The sequence below is a fragment of the Podarcis erhardii genome, assembly GCF_964252035.2.
Source record: "Podarcis erhardii genome assembly, chromosome: 7".
Taxonomy (NCBI): domain Eukaryota; kingdom Metazoa; phylum Chordata; class Lepidosauria; order Squamata; family Lacertidae; genus Podarcis; species Podarcis erhardii.
This window is the reverse complement of record NC_138511.1, coordinates 19519311-19539096: the sequence shown is the minus strand read 5'-3', so window position 1 is coordinate 19539096 and position 19786 is coordinate 19519311. Positions and strand designations below refer to the sequence as shown.

General features: G+C 44.9%; 1 protein-coding gene across 2 annotated transcripts in view; it reads right to left on the bottom strand.

The window, feature by feature from the left end:
• The window catches only part of SAMD11 (sterile alpha motif domain containing 11), a 340371-nt gene that overhangs the window by 279373 nt on the left and 41212 nt on the right, over positions 1 to 19786 (bottom strand). For both annotated transcript variants that reach the window (XM_081870871.1, XM_081870873.1), the window contains exon 2: positions 1946 to 2035. The gene's annotated coding sequence lies outside the window, so the exon portion shown is untranslated. The remainder of the gene's footprint in view (positions 1 to 1945; positions 2036 to 19786) is intronic.

The window sequence follows — 19786 nt, the reverse complement described above, 5'->3', positions numbered from 1 at the left end:
ACTGTCTTTTTTAGGAGGTGGGGAGTGAGAATTAGGAACTTTCATGGCACAATGCAAACTGGATCGCAGTTCCCCCCACATCCCTATTCCCCATCAGTTCCTTGATAGGAGGTCCCTTGGAAACCTTATGTATGCCGCCTTGAGCCCTACCACTGGGGATTGGCAGAAGATATGGACATCATAAATCAAATCAATGCTTAATAATAATAATTTTGCCTCTTCAGCTCTCCTGGACCACTCTCTTTGATTAGTGAAGAAATACGATTCAAGCTGCTTCAATTATTTATGTCCAATTTGGTTAATTCCCCCAAGCAGACTCTCTTGACGCAAAACGAAGCAAGGCAGATTTTTAAAAAGCAAAAGTAGGAAGTAGATGTCAAGGAATGTTTGCTTCCCACCCCTCCTCCACCTCCAATAAGTGTGCTTCTTTTTCCATACCTTTCTCCCCTCATTTTTCTACTGCAGCCAAAACCCAACAGATTGGGGAAAATCTAAATGTGACTTCAGAGTAGGTTTTGTTGCTACATCAGCCATTGACAACCTGGTACCTTCCAGATGATGGGGACTACAATTGTCATCAGCTTCCGCCCACATGTTTGCAGTTCAAAACGGTGGCCATGTTGGCTGAAGCTGATGAGAGTTGTGGTCCAAAACATGACCATGCTGTCTGGAGATGAAAGCAGCTGTGGTCTAAAATATCTGGAGGGCACCAGGTTGGCAAAGGACGTGTTAAGCTTTAATCCAGAAGCAAGCCAAGCAGAAATGCTAAATGCCTGGACTGAAGAGGTTGAGGGAAGCAAGGCAGGAGGCAGCAGTGCCGGAACAAATGCAGCCAGAGGGAAAAGACAAAACTGCCAGTCTCATGTAATGAACCATCTCTCCCACTTGGCTGCATCAGGCCTGGAAGTGTTGTCAACTCCCCGAAGTGCCACCAAACCCAGCAGCCAGGTCCCCCTCCCTCACCCCCCAGCCTCTCTGTCTGCTTCCCTGAAGGTGTGGGAGTTGGAAAGGTTGGCAGTGATAAATTGATTTCCCATGACAAAAAAACTGAGGCTGGCTGGCAGTGGGGAGAGAGGTGGATTTTACCTCCCCCACCCATGCTGCCGTTTCTGCCTCCAAACAAAAACAAAAATCTGACCTGTTCCCTGGCTTTGTGGCTTAGGGCCCTCGTATCTACGGGACTGCCTCTCCTGGTACACAGAGGACTTTAAGGTCCATGAACAACCATAGTTTAGAGGTCCCGGGCCCTAAGGAAGTCAGACTATCCTCCATCAGGGCCAGGGGCTTTTTAGTGATGGCTCCGACCTGGTGGAATGCTCTGTCCCATGAGACTAGGGCCCTTCAGAATTTAACCTCCTTCCATCGGGCCTGTAAGACAGAGCTATTCCGCCTGGACTTTAATTTGAATTTAGCCTGATCTTTTATTTCCCTTCCCTTCCCTCCCCCTCCCCTTTTATAAAGATCATCCGCTCTGAGACCCCACAGCTAATTCTCCCCTGGCCTCCTTGCTGGCCCAAGTAGGACCAATTCAGCCAGCTAGCCCTGGGGATTATCTAATGCTTATTCCCCTAAATTGATTTTTGAATTTTATTGCTATTCATGTTTTTATACTGTATTTTATGCTGCTTTTATAATTAAGTGTTTTAAATTTGTTATTAGCCTCCCTGAGCCCGGTTTTTGAACCGGGAAGGGCGGGCTATAAATAAAAATTCATTATTATTATTATTATTATTATTATTATTATTATTATTATTAGATGTGTTTGGTACATGCCTCACAGGGGCAATCCAAAGTATTTTGCTACCTGAGGCCACTGTTGGAGGCAGAATGTACAAGTGGCTTGTGGGCTTCCCATCTGGTTGGCCACTATGGGACCTGGCTAGATGGGCCATTCGCCAGAACCAGCGTGGCTTGGGGATGCTGGGAGAAAGCCTGCCCCTCTTACCTTTAGGCCCTGCCTGTGGGCTTTCCAGAAGAATCTGACTGGCCACTGTGAGAACAGGATGCTGGTGGTTTTCAGCAACGCCATATAAATCTGCATGGAAACCAAGAAGAATTACCATTTAATAAACAGCAATGTCCCTATTATCCCTGCCCAATCACTGAGGTCTTCAGGGAAGTCACTGTTAGTGGTCCTCTATGGCTCATATGCACAGCTCACATCCACCAGCAACCTTACGTTCAGCATTGTGAACTCCTTTCCAGTTGAGGTCAGACAGGCCCTCTCCCTGCTGAACTTTTGGTGCTTACTGAATACTATTTTGTTCCAGCAGGCATTTTAACCGAATTCTGATTTTGCAGTTTATTTTTTTCCCCTTCCTTGTTCACTGTTTAGAGATGGCTGTAATGAAGCAGCATATAAATTGTTTAATTAAATAAATATAATAATTGTCTAAGCAAACGTCTATGCAAATCTTGAGGAAACGAATCAGCATGGATGCTCAATAAACAGATTGGCAAAACTTCTCTCTCTCTCTCTCTCTGTCCCCCCCCCCCCCCCCCCGTTAAATTGATATGAGCCACCATGGGAGACAATGATTTGTCTGAAAAGCAAGGTTTAAAAATGCATTTTCCAAAACAATACATGAATTGAAACACAGCTAACCTTCAAAATGTGCACTTCTGCAAATGTGTACATCAGGGGAAAGTGTGCACAATAGTGTACATAGTAGCAGTTATATACTTTTTAAAGCACATTCCCCCTTGTGTGGTTGTCCACAAGCAAATCAACTGCTGCCACTATTCCTGTGCATTAGGGATGGGAAGAAATTTGGTGCAGTTTGTATTTTTACAGCAACCTACCTAATTCACACCTCCTGATGCAGTATGTGAACCAAAGTGAAATTTGATTTATTCGCATTATATTTGGGGAAATTACTTTGCACTAACCTCTATATTGGGAGAAATGCACTGATACATTTTCAAGAGAACTTTTTTTCCTGCAAATTGATGCAGAAACGTAGAGAATGACCTTAAGTCTGATGAAAACATGAGAAATTGAGAGAAATCAACATTGACAGACCTGTCAATTCCCTAGACAAGAGTACCTCTCACCATGGGCAGAGTCCACTTCTAAGACTCTTTAAGTTGGGAAGGGCCATAGCTCGGTGGTACAGCATCTGCCTTGCATTCACAAGGTCCCACATTCGACTTTGGGCATTGCTAGGTAAGGCATAGAGAGTTCCCTGTCTGACAGCCACTGCCAGTCAGTGTAGACAATATTGAGCTAGAGGGACCAATGGTCTGACTCTGTGTAAGTCAGCTTCCTATGTTCCTACACTCTCATCCAGCATGTACTCTCTAACTCAACTGCAAGAGGCGTAGCTGTTTTCAATCTTCTGCAGCAAAAAGAAGGAAGAGTCTTGTGCAGGGCCTGCCAGAGATCTTTTGGCACCTGAAGCAAGGTGGGCTACCAACGCTCCCCTGCCACAGATCCAGGCCCAGGCCCCAGTGTGGTGGGAGGCCTGAGGCATGTTGCTTCAGGTCTCCTCATTGGTGCGCCGTCCATGCTACAGCAGGAAGCTAGCTTAGGGGCTGCAGGGCAGACCACATGGCACACCATTCTAGCCTCTTTCCACCCTTCAGAATTTGCTGCCTAAGGCAGCTGCCTCACTCTGCCTCGTGGTAGGGCTGGCCCTGGTCTTGTGGCACCAGATTTATGGCTGTGTGCATATTCATTCAAAATTCAACCCCAGTCTGTGTAAACAATACTGAGCTAAATGGACCAATAATCTGACTCCATATAAAAATGCTTTCTATGTTCCTAATTACAACTCCCAATCCTACAAAACTAGGATTATGGAGTGGGGGTAATTTCCAAATCAGAAGCTGTGGCTTCTATAAACTCATAAAGAACCACCCTTCAGTTTTGTTCCACTGCCAACACCAGTTTCCAGCCAGCTGCTCTGAGTTCAACCTCCTCCGCAGGAGTCCTGGGGAACCCACTAAGCCAAACAAGAGGTTTCTTTGACTGCCACCTCTGCTTTTTGACAAACATGTTCCGTTCGGAGAATTCCCCCTTCTCCACCCTTTTCCTCCCACACCCGTACCATCTGGTTGTAGTTTGCACCATGACATGTTTCCTCTTGTGGTCCATTTGCTTTTCTTTCTTTCTTTCTTTCTTTCTTTCTTTCTTTCTTTCTTTCTTTCTTTCTTTCTGAAAGCGCAAACCCCAGAAGCAAGGAGAGAAATTTCCTCTGGCTGCAACAGTATGTTTGCATAAATTCATTTATCTATTTCCTTTCTCCACCCTCAGACATCAAATTTATTTATCAGGCTGGCTTAGAGGTGGATGGGTGAGAAGGAGAAGTTTGGGTTTTACTTTTCTGCCCCCCTAGAGACGCTGGGGGGTTAATTAACAGATTCTCTCGGCATCTGTTCCAATTTAGGAGAGCTGTTGGAGCTGGGGGCGGGGGGGAGTCATCAAGTTTAGCAGCAAGAGAGGGGATTCCGGCCCCTGAGCATGTGGGTTATGGGATGCCAAATTCCTGCAAAAATGCTCAGATATGTGAAACCTCGTTTCCTATCCTACAATCTGTGGGGAAGGGCCATAGCTCAATGACAGAGCACCTGTTGTCATGCAGAGGTCCCCAGCAATTTTGGGCCCAGGAGCACATTTGTAAATACAAGGACTCCTCCAAACAACCTGTTTGTTAAGCATTCATACTGATTTGCTTGTACAAAGTTTAAGCGGAGGTTAGACCAGAGCTTTCCAAACTTTTCAGGTTGGTGACACACTTTTTAGACATGTATCATTTCATGACACAGTAATTCAGTTTTACTAGCAAACCGGAGGTTAAATGAACCCCTTTCTAGTCCCGGGAAGAGAGTGGGGTGCATTCGTGTGACACACCTACACACTGCAGCTGACACACTAATGTGTCGTGACACACAGTTTGGAAAGTTCTGGGTTAGACCATGGCTAGACTTTATTGAACATTTGTTTCTGGGGTACTTATACAACAATTAGCATCCGTTCTGCGTTTGCTTACTGTGTGTTTCCACATCTTCCCATTAGGCCACATTTGGGGGAACCTTTGGCCCTCCAGATGTTGCTGAGTTATAACTTCCATCAGCCCCAGCAGGCATGGCAAGTGGCCAGGGATGATGGGATTTATAGTTTAGCAACATCTGGAGGGCCAAATATTCTCCACACCTGCGTTCGTCATTTATTCATTCCAAATGTTTCCCTGTCACTTTCCAAACTGCACCAAGTCCTGATTCTTTTAAAAAGTGAATTGCACAGAGCCTTTTAATCTGCTTTAACTCCGCAAATCTAAAGCACAAGCATGTCCTTGAATCCCTCCTGCGAAACAATTTGGAGGTACCCGAATAAACTGTTGTGGGCACCTCAAAACATCTTTTCTTCAGAAGAAAACTGCCCGTGCTTACAAATGCCACCACCAAAAAAACAGGGGAAATACCTATCTGCCCCCAATAAACTAAAACAGGCAAAAAATAGCAGGCAACTCTACTACACACACATCAAACCATGTCAAAAAAAGAGGATGCTGCTGGCTGGGGATGATGGAAGTTATAGTAGAAAACATCTGGAAGGCACCAGCTTGGGAAAGACAGATCTACAAACATTAGAAAGCAGAGCCATGGCAGAATTAGACATCAGCATGATGGAAGACTGGAAGGAGACAAGCCCAGAGAAGAAGATCATACAGAGACACAACAGGCAGCAGGTGATTCTGTAGTGATTCCTGCAGAGGCAGCAGGCAGCCTCCTTTGCAGGAGGTTACACTGAGCTCAGAGGAAACTCTTAAGCATTTCATATTATTTATTTCTCACAGTGCACTTCCATTCCTGGACATTGTTAAGGCTCCCTCTGCAAAAAGTGCAGGATAAATAGTAAGCCCCACTCTTTCATGGAAGAAACAAGATGCCGCCACCAACCAACCCCCCCCCCCTTTCTCCACCCCTCAAGGGAGGTCCTGCCTGCCTGCTTTGGGAAATGGGGAGAATCTTCACCTGGCAATTGGCTTTATTGTTTTTAATGAGCATTTTAAAACTTGCTCGTGGGGCTGGGCAGCTGGGTCGCCTCGCTGGGTACACGCAGGCACAGCCATTAATCCTCTTTACTCCAGCCTTGATTTAATTTATCATTAGGTTCGGATGAGAAATTTTATCCTGCAACACAATTCAGGGTGATAGATGAGAGTGTAGAAGCAGGGGATCTCCCGGCCTTGGCAACCCTCCTACTTTTCTTCATGCCCCAGGCTGGGGAGTGGTTGAGTAAGTGGAATGTATGAGGGGGGAGGGGGAAGCATTGGCTGTTGTTGAGCTGGATGGGAAAAAAATCACTGACCTTGCAAAGGAAGGCCTTAAAGTTCAGAAGGTGCTGGGGTCAAATCTCCAGATAGGGCTGGGAATGTCCCCTGCCTGAAACCTGAGAGCGCTGCTGCCATTCAGAGATAGAGGGCAAAGAAGCTTCCCGTGTTCCTAATGCACAAGTCAGTTTCATCACCAGTAGCTTTTAATATTAGATCTGCAACACAGGGAAAAGGAAACCTCCACCGGAGCTGGTTGCACAAGCCCTGGCCCAACCTTATGTTTGATCTAATTTACTTCCCTTCTTCCCTTGGCCCCAAACTTTGACCCGAAAGCAATCCAAAGCATTTGAAAAGTGAAAAGCAGGGCAGGGGGCTGGGAGAAAGTGCCACACAGCAAGTGGCTCTTTCTGTCTCCCGCACCTACACGCCCCCTTCCCCTATGTGCATTGCAAGCGCAGATTGGAGCGGTTGCTCCATTAACCCAGCATTGATCTCTCATCACACTTGGGAGGTAGCGATTAAAAACCTCCAGCCTTCCTTCCAAATTTGTATTTGAGGGAGGGGAATGGTGGTGGAGAAGATATTTTGGCAAAGCACAGAAGCCAGCAAGGAGGGGGGAATATGGAGGGACCTGCCTATTTCAATTTCTCATTTTACCAACCATAAGTTCAATTATCCACATTTCTATTTCAGCTTGCAATTCGAATTTTGTTTTCTTGTGAAAATTCAACAGCATCTTACATAAAAACACAAGAAAAGCCTTCTGGAACAGGCCCATATCTATTCCAGCTACAAAATCCAGGTAAACTGGGGTTGCATAATTTTAGGGTTCCAGCCAAGAACACTTTCCCAGACAACCTTTTTAAAGAAGCCTTCACATTCATTGCATTTCAAGTGCTGCCAAAATACCCAGAAGTTTGTAAACTAAGCATGGATTAGACAGGCCGGTTCTTTATTCACACTCCTAATCTGATTGCTTTTAACAATTCATTACAGATAGGGACGCTTAAAGCCTTGTTTAGCAACGCACGTGCCCTGTGTAAGTGTCTCAAGGGAGGCCCATTTGCTTTTCTTCCCAAGGTCAAACAGGAAGGCAGGCAGAGAGCATGGACTAGTGAATCCTTAGAAACAAGAGAAACCTAGGCCTAGTTCTCCCATATGTGGCAAGTCTAGTTATGTCCATACAGCACCAGGTAGGGGTGGTCACATGGTAGAACGTTCCTCAGTACCAAAAAACTTGTGTGTCAGAGAGAAGGCTAGGGGAGAGCCATTCATTCATTCATTCATTCATTCATTCATTCATTCTTCCACACTTTCCCCATCACCAGATTTAGGGTGGTGTGGGCTGTCCCAGTGGCGTAGCGTGGGTTGTCAGCACCCGGGGCAAGGCAAGTAATTTGCGCCCCCTAACCCGTGGATTTGCGCCCCCTAACCCGTGGATTTGCGCCCCCTAACCCGTGGATTTGCCCTAACCCCAGATGTTGCGCCCGGTGCGGCCGGCCCCCCCTGCACCCCCCACGCTATGCCACTGGGCTGTCCCCATACCCCCAGGCACTGAGCCAAGGTGGCGCATAATAAGAATAATAATATTGAGAAGATCAATAAAAAAGCAACCGTACCCAAGGGAATTAGTGTGAAAATAAGATTTTTTGGGGGGATGGGGGGCAGATGGGCAATAAATTTCATCCTCGGTCAGGGCACCATATTACCAAAGTCCGCCTCTGCTTCCCCTCTGAGGTCCTCAGTGTTTCCAAAGCATAGATAATTTATTTTGTGCAGAGGAATATCTCATCATGTTGCCTTCTCTTTATGGGGTTACAGTCCCTCTGAAGGACTGTTGCTTGAGGAGAAGTGGCCTTGGTGGCAAAGGGCTGGCTTTGAAGATGGTTTTGGAAACTGAAGCAGGTGCAGAATTTGGGAGCCCAGTTGCTTACTGGGACAAGACAGTCTGATAACACAACACCAATCTTGCCCCAACTGCCCCCAACAGCAATGGCTACCAGATAGTTCCCAGGCTCAATTCACAGTGGTGGTACAGGCATACCTCAGAGATATTGTGGGTTTTGTTCCAGACCTCTGTAGTACAGCAAAATTCACAATAAAGTGGGTCAATTTTTATTTTATTTTTAGTTTCCCAGTGCATATAAAAGTTATGTTTACACTATACTGTAGTCTATTAAGCCAAGACCCCCTGGCTGTAGGGGCAGGAGGTAAAAAAACTTTGGCTCTAGTCCTAGCCTGTTCCACACCCATGACCAGATGAGGGGCAGTGGCAACATTGGGCTTCCTTCCCTGGGAAGCAGGTGGGCTGCTGCAGCTGCAGCTGACTCCTCATAAGGGGCAATATCTGCAAAATGCAATAAAGCAAAGTTCAATAAACTCAGGTATGCCTGTTTTGCTACAAGACAGCATCTAAAAAAGCAGACATCACCTTGCTGACAAAGGGCCGTATAATTAAAGCTATGGTTTTCCCAGTAGTGATGTATGGAAGTGAGAGCTGGACCATAAAGAAGGCTGATCGCCAAAGAAATGATGCTTCTGAATTATGGTGCTGGAGAAGACTCTTGAGAGTCCCATGGACTGCAAGAAGATCAAACCTATCCATTCTTAAGGAAATGAGCCCTGAGTGCTCACTGGAAGGACAGATCCTGAAGCTGAGGCTCCAATACTTTGGCCACCTCATGAGAAGAGAAGACTCCCTGGAAAAGACCCTGATGTTGGGAAAGATTGAGGGCACAACGACAGAGGAAGAGATGGTTGGACAGTGTTCTCGAAGCTACTAACATGAGTTTGACCAAATGAGTTTGACCAAACTGCAGGAGGCAGTGGAAGACAGGAGTGCCTGGCGTGCTCTGGTCCATGGGGTCATGAAGAGTCGGACACGACTAAACGACTAAACAACAATGCCTGTATTGACCTATTTATCCTTATTCAGCTCAGGACCTCAAGGACCACCTCTCGCCATATGAACCAACCCAGACCCTGCAACCATCACTTCAAAAGCACTTTTTTGATTTTTTGATTCATTCTTACATTTCTATCTTACCTTTCTTTCAAAGAGTTTTATGTGGCTTATATGGTTCCCCATTCCTCTCCTTAGTTCATGCTTGCAACAACCCTGTGAGGTAGGCTAACCTGTGAAACAGTTACTAGCTCAAGGTTACCCAAAGAGCTTTCCACTGCGAAAGTATCCTCTTTCCACCTGCTCCTCCACTGCATCAGAAAACAAAACATTGTGCCTTGGGCAGAGGCTAATAAATCAATTCTTCCAGGCTATGACACAAGTCAAATAGTCTTACAGTCTATTAGCACAACACACATAGAGGGGAAGGACATATCCAGGATCTTCATAACTAAGCAACTTTTGAAATAAAGGCTAACTCTGTTGTTAGCTGCAGGGTGCTATGAGACTTTCAAGGAACATCATGCAAGGACAGCAAGCAACCACCTAAGGATGCATCGTTTTCTGTTCTGCTCTGTATTCGTCACATGCAGCACTGTTTCCATTCTGCTGCAGTTCATCTTCTGCCAAAACCTATGCTCTTTCTCTTGTTGTCACAAAATTATGTCCCTTATGCAATTTACATAATTATTCATGCAAATAACACTGCTATTCCATAATTTCAGTGCAAAGGAAACACAGTGCAAATGTGTGCAAGCGAGAAATATAATCAATTACATATCATTTGCAGATTGAAAGCAACAACAACAGGGAATATTGATTTGCTAGATTGCTTTGTTCCAACATAGGATGAATTCAAGAACACAATTTCTGCTCCCATTTCTACTGGAATTCTTCCAGATGTTGTTGCTACTCCAATTCCCATCATCCTTGACGACAGGTCATGCTGGTCGGGAGTGATGGGAACTGGAATCCAGCAACAGCTAGAGGGCTACAGATTTCTTATTCCTGCATTAAAAGGAGGCAGAGTTGTGATGGAGGTAGCTGGGGTCAGTAAAGGCAAGGGATGGGGCGGGGAACCTGTGCGATCCAAGAAGGTGGTTCTTTTGGTTTTTTTGCCCATAACATAACACTAATCCTACATGCCCTATTAAACAAGGAGGTGGTGCTGTGAGAATCAGATAAAACAACTAGATTTGGCCTGAGTGCTCCACAACACCATATTAGAAGCACAGATGGTTTAGACAGCAAATAAAAATGAGAATAATTTTGAAACTGGCAGAGACAGCATCCCTACCCAATGTGGTTTATGCATATTTCTTTAGTAGTCAAAGATGTAAGGTTGGAGAGAAAGGATGGAAATTCCGCCCCCCCCCCAAAAAAAAATCTAAATTTTTATACGGTTGTATTGAATGAAATTGTATGCAGAGCAAACCCAGTGAACTTAATGGATTGAGAGCCAGTGTAGTGTAGTGGTTAAGAGCAGTAGTCACGTAATCTGGGGAACCGGGTTCGCGTCTCCGCTCCTCCACATGCAGCTGCTGGGTGACCTTGGGCCAGTCACACTTCTCTGGAGTCTCTCAGCCCCACTCACCTCACAGAGTGTTTGTTGTGGGGGAGGAAGGGAAAGGAGATTGTTAGCTGCTTTGAGACTCCTGAAGGGGAGTGAAAGGCGGGATATCAAATCCAAACTCCTCTTCTTCTTCTTCTTCTTCTTCTTCTTCTTCTTCTTCTTCTTCTTCTTCTTCATCTAAGTCATCTTCATTACTTTAAACTGACTCGGAAACTTCAATTGCTCCAAAATGCAGCAGCCAGATTACTAGCTGGGGTTCCATTTAGATCTCGCATAACCCTTGTTTTAAAATAGCCATACTGGTTGCCAGTTTGTTTCCAGGCCCAAAGAGGCTAATGTTAGTGTTTAAAGCCCTAAACAACTCAGCCCCCAAATACTTGAAAAACCACCTCCTTCCCTACAGACTCCCCTGGATGCTAAGGTCAGCAAAGGGGATCCTCTTGACTGTTCCACCACCCTAAAAAGCTGACGGGGGTGGCAGCCTGGGAAAGCGCTTCTCTGTGGCAGCCCCAAAGTTGTGGAACTCCCTCCCCAAAGAGTTGCGCCTGGCACCCCATTATACAGTTTCCAGTGGAGAATTAAGAGGTACCTCTTCACCCTGACTTTTGACACCAGAGATGTATATTCTTAGGACCCACCTTATTTCTGTGATTGTAAGATGTTTTAAACCGTTTTCCATATTGTGCCTGAATTGCTGTAACCTGCCCTGGGAGCTTAGGATGAAGGGCATGTAAATCATCACGACCACCATACAACTAGCATTGGATACAATCCATAGCCTTTTTCTCTTCAGTCATCCATCCCATAGGCTCTGTGCGCGATGCTGGACACAACTTTTACCGGCTTTGAACACACTGGAGATTCAAGGTTGCTTCCAAATTAGCCCCCTTTTAGCACTTCAGGGACAACGCTTTCTGTTCAGTCAGCTGGCAGCAGAACTAAAACCACAGTTCCAAATGGCGCTTGATATATTATTATGATTTTATTAATTGCCTTCTGCACAGGAAGGAGAAAGGGATAACCTTCTCTGCTTGAGACCCTGGAAAGTGACTGTCAGTCAGAGTTGATAATGCTGGAGAACATGGGCAAAGAGGCTGATTTTTTTAAAAAGCAGCTTTCTTGGGGAACCCAAGCTCAGTGGTTTGTATGCAGAAGGTCCCAGATTCAATCCCCAGCATCTCTAGCTAGGACTAGGAGAGACCTTTGTCTGAAACCCTGGAGAGTCGCTGCCAGTCAGTCTGGGCAATACTGGGCTAGATGGACCAATGGTTGGATTGGTATAAAGCAGCTTCCTATGTTCCTACGTATTAAGAAAAGTGTTGTGTGCTTTGTACACAGAAGATTCCAGGTTCAACCCCCAGTATCTCCAGGTAGTGCTGGGAGTGACTCCCTGTCTTAACCCCTGGAGAGCCAGTGTCACCAGTGCTTTATTTTACGGCACTTTCTTCATTAACTCCTAGGCTAGCTCAAGGCAAAGACACCCATGTTAGCTAAGTCACTCAAATAATTCAGATCAGATTCCAGAGAAACAATAAATTGTGACAACACTGTACTGAACAAACACCAAGGGGGGAAAAGCAGTGTATAACTTGAAGAGAAAGAAACAGAGGTGTTTTGACAGGCCTTGTACATAGCAGGAAAAACATTCAACCAAACATACAGAGGAAAACTCCTGCAGTACTGCACAGCCAGTCAGAGACTTCCACACATAGTTTTTACTTGTTGGCGTGTGACTAACAAGTAAAACTTGGAAATATAGGTTGCAATACCATAAAATGTGCCCTTTAAAGTGAGTTCCAAAGTTTCCTTAGTAGAGAAAAAGAACGCACATTTGGTAAGTTAAAAATGGTTTACGTACAAACTCTCCAAAAGTAAAATTCATGTGCTATTCCATACAGTGTTCAGAAAAAGTTGCATAGGCATTAAAACTTGTCTTGGTTCCTAAATTATTGATATAGGAACTCAAGAGTGGCTTGTAAGAGCTATGCAGTCTGAGCTTGGAGCAACCAGCTCAGGAGTCCTCACACATTGAGCTTCTCAGGTAGACTAAGCAGAACAAGTCTTGATTACCTAGTCCCTCCCAAGGTGAGCTAAGACTGGCAGGACAGCTTACTTATGGTCTTAACCCCTTCATGCATTAATTAGACTTAAGCATGTTGGTTATATGTGACTAACTATCCCACACTTCCAACACCCAGCATCTGGGAAGAAAAAGGTACAATTCCAGACTTGGAAATCTAGAAGTGCTGCTGAACCTTGGGGTTTTGGTAAAGGAAGGGGAGGAGACACATATGAAAAGATTTCAAGGTATTTGAAGGAAACCTGCACAATTATACACTGAGGGGTGAAGTGAATTTATTCAATTTGTCCCCTTCTCTAGGGAGACTGTTATTTTGAAGGACTTTCTGGGGTAGGGAGGCATAGTGGAGCCTTTAGAGACACTGAAATCTTAAAGGGAGGTTGTTATGAAAGACCAACTCAGGGAGAACTCTGCCTCCATAAATCATTGGGGCAAAATGAGATTCATCTGCAGGTTGCAGAGTAAAATAAAAACCTCCCAGGCATGGAAGTTCAGCCAAGATGACAGACCTGCACAGCAACTATTTCTTGAGAAGTGGATTGTCAATTACATGACCAGCACCCCAGTTTCTGCGATATAATATGAGGAAAAAATGAGTGGGGAGTTGAGCTGCGAGGAGTGCTCTGGCAGGAGAGAGGCTGACTTTGATTCCAAGGAAACAGACATAAATTTCTGGTAAAGAACAGAATGGTCAGCACAATTTCTTCTGCTACTGACTGCTGTCCAATGTGGAAGACATTGAAAGGATCCTTCCATGGGTAGGACTTTTGATTTCAGTAATACTCATTTCCCTGGTCAAACCAGGGAACATGAAACCTGGAAAGGTGTTGGCACATTCAGGGCTGAGCATTAAGGCATTAAGCAAATCTGAGAGGAGCCTGCCCATAAATTTATTGTGGCTGTGCTGCAACTCCCTTATATCTTCTTATTAAAATTTGCATACTGCCTGTAAACTGAACATCATAAGGTAGATCACAAACAAAAACATATAAAATGAGAACACAAAATATAGAATAACAACACCCCCATGAGCCCCTTCCTACAAACACAATTAAAAGTCTGTAGATGGTTTAATCAGCCCAAGGCTCATTAACATAACAACAAAAGGAACAATACCCCCTATAATTTAGGAGGCCAAAGATGGTTTCATCAGCCAAATCCCTGGGTGAAGAGGCATGTTTTTGCCTGGCACTTAAAGGTATGTAGTGAAGGTGCCAGGTGAGCCTCCCTGGGGGAAACATTCCACAAATGGGGAGCCACTACAGAAAAAGGCCCATTCTCAAGTTGCCACCCTCCAGACCTCTTGTGGAGGGGGCACACAAAGAAAGGCTTCAGATTATGATTGCAGGGTCCGGTTTGCTTCATATGGGGAAAGGCAGTCCTTCAGGTACTGCAGTCCTTAGCTGCTTAAGGTTTTGTAGGTCAAAACTGGCACCTTGAATAGGGCCTGGAAGCTGATTGGTAGCCAGTGCAATCAGGCCAGGATTGGTTTTATATGTTCAAACCATCTTGCACTGGTGAGCAACCTGGCTGCCAAATTCTGCACTAGCTGAATTTTCTGAACCATCTTCAGAGGCAGACCCATGTGTTGCAGTAATCTAACCTAGAAGTTACCAGAGCATAGGCAACAGAAGTTAGCCTATCCCTGTCTAGATAGGGGCGCAGCAGAAGCTGATGGAAGGCACTCTGCGCCACTGAGGCCACCTGAGCCTCAAGCGACAACAAGGGCCACAGTGCCCTCAAACTACATACCTGCTTCTTCAGATGGAAAGTAACCCCATCAAGAGCATGCAACCTCCCATCCAAGTGATCTAGGGAACCACCCACTAACAGTGCCTCGGTCCTGTCTGGATTGAGCTTCAGTTTGTTGGCTGTCATCCAGTCCATTACAGAGGTAAGCAGATCCACAGCTTTCCACAACCAGATGTCCTCCTGATGTTGTGAACCACCCTAAGATCAGGTATAGGGCGGAATACAAATTAATGATGATGATGATGATGATGATTAATGTGCCAAGACCCTAGACTCCTTTTTAAGACGCCCAGTTTGGTTGCTATGTTCTTCATCCTGATCTCAGGATTCTGGGAATTGTACAGACTACAGTTCACAGGATTCTTTGGGGAAAGTCATGGCTGTCAAAGTGGCACATGACTACTTTAAACGTTCGGTGTGATGTTAGTTAGGAAGCAAGATCACAAGTTAGGATCACAGATTAATGGGTGTTACAAAAAGGACACCGTCTTACGAAGTCAAGGTGTTAATGTGTTGAACATCCAATCTGTACCATATTGTTTTTGTAATTGATAAGTGTTTCAATAAAGTATTTAGATAGGTAAAAAAAAATATAGCTTCACATGATAACTCTAATATTATGAGAGAGGGATAAAAAATTCTCTGTATCCACTTTCTCTACACCATGCATAATTTTATACACCTCAACCATCCCCTCCCATCAACGTTTCTCTAAACTAAAAAGCCCAAATGTTGTAACCTGTCTTCATAGGAAAGTTGCTTCAACCTCTTTATCATTTTAGTTGCCATTTTCCAGCTCTACAATATCCTTTTTGAGGCTCTGCGACCAGAACTGAGCAGAGTATTCAGAGTGCTATTGCACTATAGATTTGTATAACATCATTATATTGGCTGTTTTATTTTCTATTCGTTTCCTAATGATCCCTAGCATGGAATTCGCCTTTTTCATAGCTGCCACAGAGCGGGTTGGCATTTTCCTTGAGATGTTCATAGGGATGAGTGAATCTGTGAGCTCTGAATTCTTGAAGTTTCTCATTTCTCCAATCTTAAAATTCAATTCTCCACATCCCCCACCCCATTTGTGTGTGTTTTAAAGTCCTCATGAAAATTCACCAGGATTTTAGTGTAAATTTTTTTCTAATGCACATGTTTTGGTATGCAATTTTGTTTGAAACACACATTTCTGCAAAGCAATTTTCACTAGCACAATGCATTTTTGTAAGTTATTTTCAGTTAGTTGTGAAATTTCACCAGTATACTTTTTTTGTACACTTCATCCTAAAATATGCAACTTTGCATACATTATTTGGCTGGAGAATGGCTCTGCAAAATTCAGAGAAGTGCAAATTTCAAAGGGGAGGCTGTTTCAGTTTGTGTATTGTTTTCGGAAGGTTCCCATTTAAACCCAAATTGAATCAAATTTCTTCCCCTTCCCCAGCCATCCATTTTGATCCCAGTATCTCTTTACTGGTCAGACATCACCAGTTCAGACCCCAATTGGAGTCCAACAACTTCTGGAGGGTTACAGAGATTCTCAATCCCTGGTTTTAGCAGCAAATGAAGGGGGAGGCAGGAGAACACATGTGCTGCCATGATGGTTTGCCAGTGTCGCTAGAAAGGCTTTTGAAAACTTTTTTTAAAAATAATAATAATAAGAGCCCCAAGGAGGGTGTGAAGCAAGGTCAGCAAGGGGAGTGGCCCGGGGAAAGGGTTGGCAGGGTGTGTGGCCCATGTAGATTTCCAAGGGCCGGACTGGAGGGCCACATTTGGTCCCTGGGGCCTGAGGATTCTGCACTGAGAAAATACGAATTCTGTGACCTACAGAAATTATGGGACACACAGCCAATGGCCCATGTCAGAAGCACAGGAAGCTGCGGCATATGCCTTCAACTGCCTGCTCATCAGATTGTTTGTATCCCCAACAAAACACACGCGGGACTGATTTCTCTGTCATGCCAAGCACTGGAAGAGAAGACCACCTGGGAAGTATTTTGCCAGCGGTTCCCTCTCTCAACCGCCCACCCCTTCGTCCCTTCCGCCTTCCCCTCCCACTCCTGTCCATCCAGGGCTGATGGATGGCTATTGGTTTTGGCTTCATGCGACGCAGAAATCTGTCACTTTGTGCCAGGGAGAGGTGACAGCAAATACATCAGTGTGGAGACAGCCGTCGCTTGCGGATCACTTTCAAGGCCGCTGAGGGCTGAGGTCCTTTGATTTCCTCCCTCCTCTCCCACCCAATACTAGCTCCCACCCCCACCCCTGCCTTCCACGCAAGCAAGGCACAATAAATCACAGTTCGAATACACCCAATTGGCCCTGCATTGCATATGTCCCGACTCCCTGGCAAACCAAACAGCAGCAAGAGCAAATGCAGGGTCCAAAACATAAAGAGCCATCAGAATGGATACTGCATCTGTATTCAAACTACATTTCTCTCTCTCTCTCTCTCTCTCTCTCTCTCTCTCTCTCTCTCTCTCTCACACACACACACACACACACACACGAATGTGTTGGTTTTAACATACATAATTGTTTAGTCCGTGCAACTGTTTTTTATATACTTTTCTCATTTTATGGTTGTAACTGTTTTACTTGTTTTACAATTGTATATTCTGTTTTGTGGCTCCCTCCTGAATGATTCTTTCTTTATTTTCAAAAACCAGTGTAGAACATTATAAACAAAACAAAACGAAATGAAAAGCAGAAAGAAAAAGGAACCTAGGAAGCTGCCTGATACTGATTCAGACAATTGGGTCTATCTGGAGCAGTATTGTCCACTTTGACAAACAGCAGCTCTGTGGGGTTTAAGGCAGAGAATTTCCCCCCACCCAGCCTGGAGATGCTACTGAGGACAGAACCGGGGACTTTCTGCCTGCAAAGCAGATGCTCTACCACTGATTTCAGACAGGCAATATATTTACATACAATTCACTGAATGCTTTTGCCATAAGTCTCTGAGTATCAGTTTTGTTTGTAAGTGGAACCGAATCCCACCTGTCCTCCATGAATCTCACTGTCTCACTCCCTCTCTGACTTTTGGCTATACACAGATTTTGAGTAAGTTTTTTCTGGGAGTATAACTTCCCAAACTTTGCTGTACTATCTTGGTAGAGAGATTCCTTACAGACCTTTCCATAATCTGACCATAGGGGTTCTAGCTACTACTAGTAAACATCCCATTAGTGCCTTACATATTATGTGTATATTTAATTGAGGTGACCCGCCTGGGACCTTACAGTAAAGGGCTGGAAAGAAGTATAATAGAATAAATAATAAAATAAAATAAGTACTGCACAGTGTTTTTCTTGGAAGCACAACAACAGGGATCATTCGGTTAGTAATCTAAAGGTTAATTCTGTTGACAGTCAACCAAGAGGGGGTGGTGGTGGAGGTGCTGCCTAGAAATCAGGCAGAATGGCATGATCCTAGCTGAGGTGCTCCGAATGGCTGTGTAGTTCTGAGAGTGTTTTCCCCAGTATGTTTGGTTGAGTAAGTCTCCTTGCTCTTATCTAGGCCTGTAACTAAGACAAAATGTCTCTATGTCCCCCATTTCATATACTGTTTTTGTTTAGTTTGCCCAGTAAAGTGCAATCGTTTTCTTTTCTCTCTGGACTCTGTCTGCATTTTTGAAGTGACTCTTGTAACTAATGTTCCTCATTTATTGGAAGGACAGTTTATAAAGGTCAATCCCAATTTGGTACCTATTTGGACTTATGGACAGACTATATCACAATGTACATTCAAATCAGGCTTCATGGAATGCTCTTATTGCTAATGGCAGCAAATGATGGTAGGGTGTATTGAATGCTTGGCATAATCAGAGGAGACTCACTGAAATTAATGAACTTTAGTCAGTCATAGGTGGTATTCAGCACCAGTCATGAAGTTGGTGGGCTCATTGAAGTTAATGGACATAACTTAGGTGTCCTTATTTATTTATCATTACATTTATATCCCACATTTTCTCCAAGGAGCTCAAGGTGGCGTACATGGTCCCCTTCCTCCTCATTTAATCCTCACAACAACCCAGTGAGGTAGGTTAGGCTGAGAGACAGTGAATGGTCGAAGTGGGCTTTAGGACTGAGTGGGGATTTGAAACTGGATCTCTCAGCTTTTAACTAGGGGTGGACTTTGGTCTTTCAAATTTCAGCAGCACCCTGCGGACAGCCAAAATCTGGCACCTCCTGCCTCTCACCTCTGTGTGTGTGCAACGTCATAGTTACGATGCCCTGCTGTGCTTTCCTTGGCGCAGCACCCAGTGCAGAAGAACCAGTTACGCTGCCCTAAATCCACTTCTGTTCTAACTTAGGATATAGTTGATGCAGCCTCATGTCTATTGGCCTCAATGGGTCTATTCTGAGTAGGACCAGCACTGTATACAACTCAAGTATTCCCCGCACTCTGGTCTGTTGTATTTGCAAATATATATAAAGGTATTCTGGAACAAGGTTTTATGCCAGTGGCAGAAAGTCAGGGAGGCTCTGGGAAATTGTTCCTTGAACTGGCCGCAGAGCACAGCAACGTGAGCATGGCTCAGCCTTTCAAGCTGACGGGGAGTTTCCTGGCCGCAGTTCCCGTCGCCTCCACCTCCTCTCCTGCGATGCTGCTGGTTCAGCTGGGGACTACATCTGGAGAGCGGCCCAGGGGAGTGCTGCTTGGCCAGCCCTTGCCTCATTTATGGAGAAATGCCCCGCAGGTTCCAGGGGAAAGGGGGCCAGGAGGAGAGAGACCTCGCTGGACTGCAGACAGCCAAGATGATTTATGGGGCTTCCTGCAGATGGCATGTTCCAGGCAGAGAGGGATCCAGACCAGGAAAAGCAAGGGGGGGGGGGGAGAGAGAGAGAAACGGATCTGGCTGGTGCTGTCTTAAAGGGCTAGCACCAATTTACACAGCAGTACACTCGTTCCTGCTAACTGGTTTGGCATTTCAACATTTCTATTGATTGCATTCGGCTTTTCTAATCTTTTAATTCATATATTTATTTGGGCTTAACTCGCCTGAAACTACAGCTCATTAAAAAGCTCATTAGCAAGCTTCCTGAGATGCTTCTCTGGGCCTTATGCACCACCGGATGCTGGTTTTGGCTTCTGAGCTGTGGTTGGCAGCACTCACCTTATCACTCTGGCATGGTCAGGAGCTCCATGTTTTTTAGAACATGGCTATCACCCATAAACATGGAGGCTCACTGTGCTATCTTGGG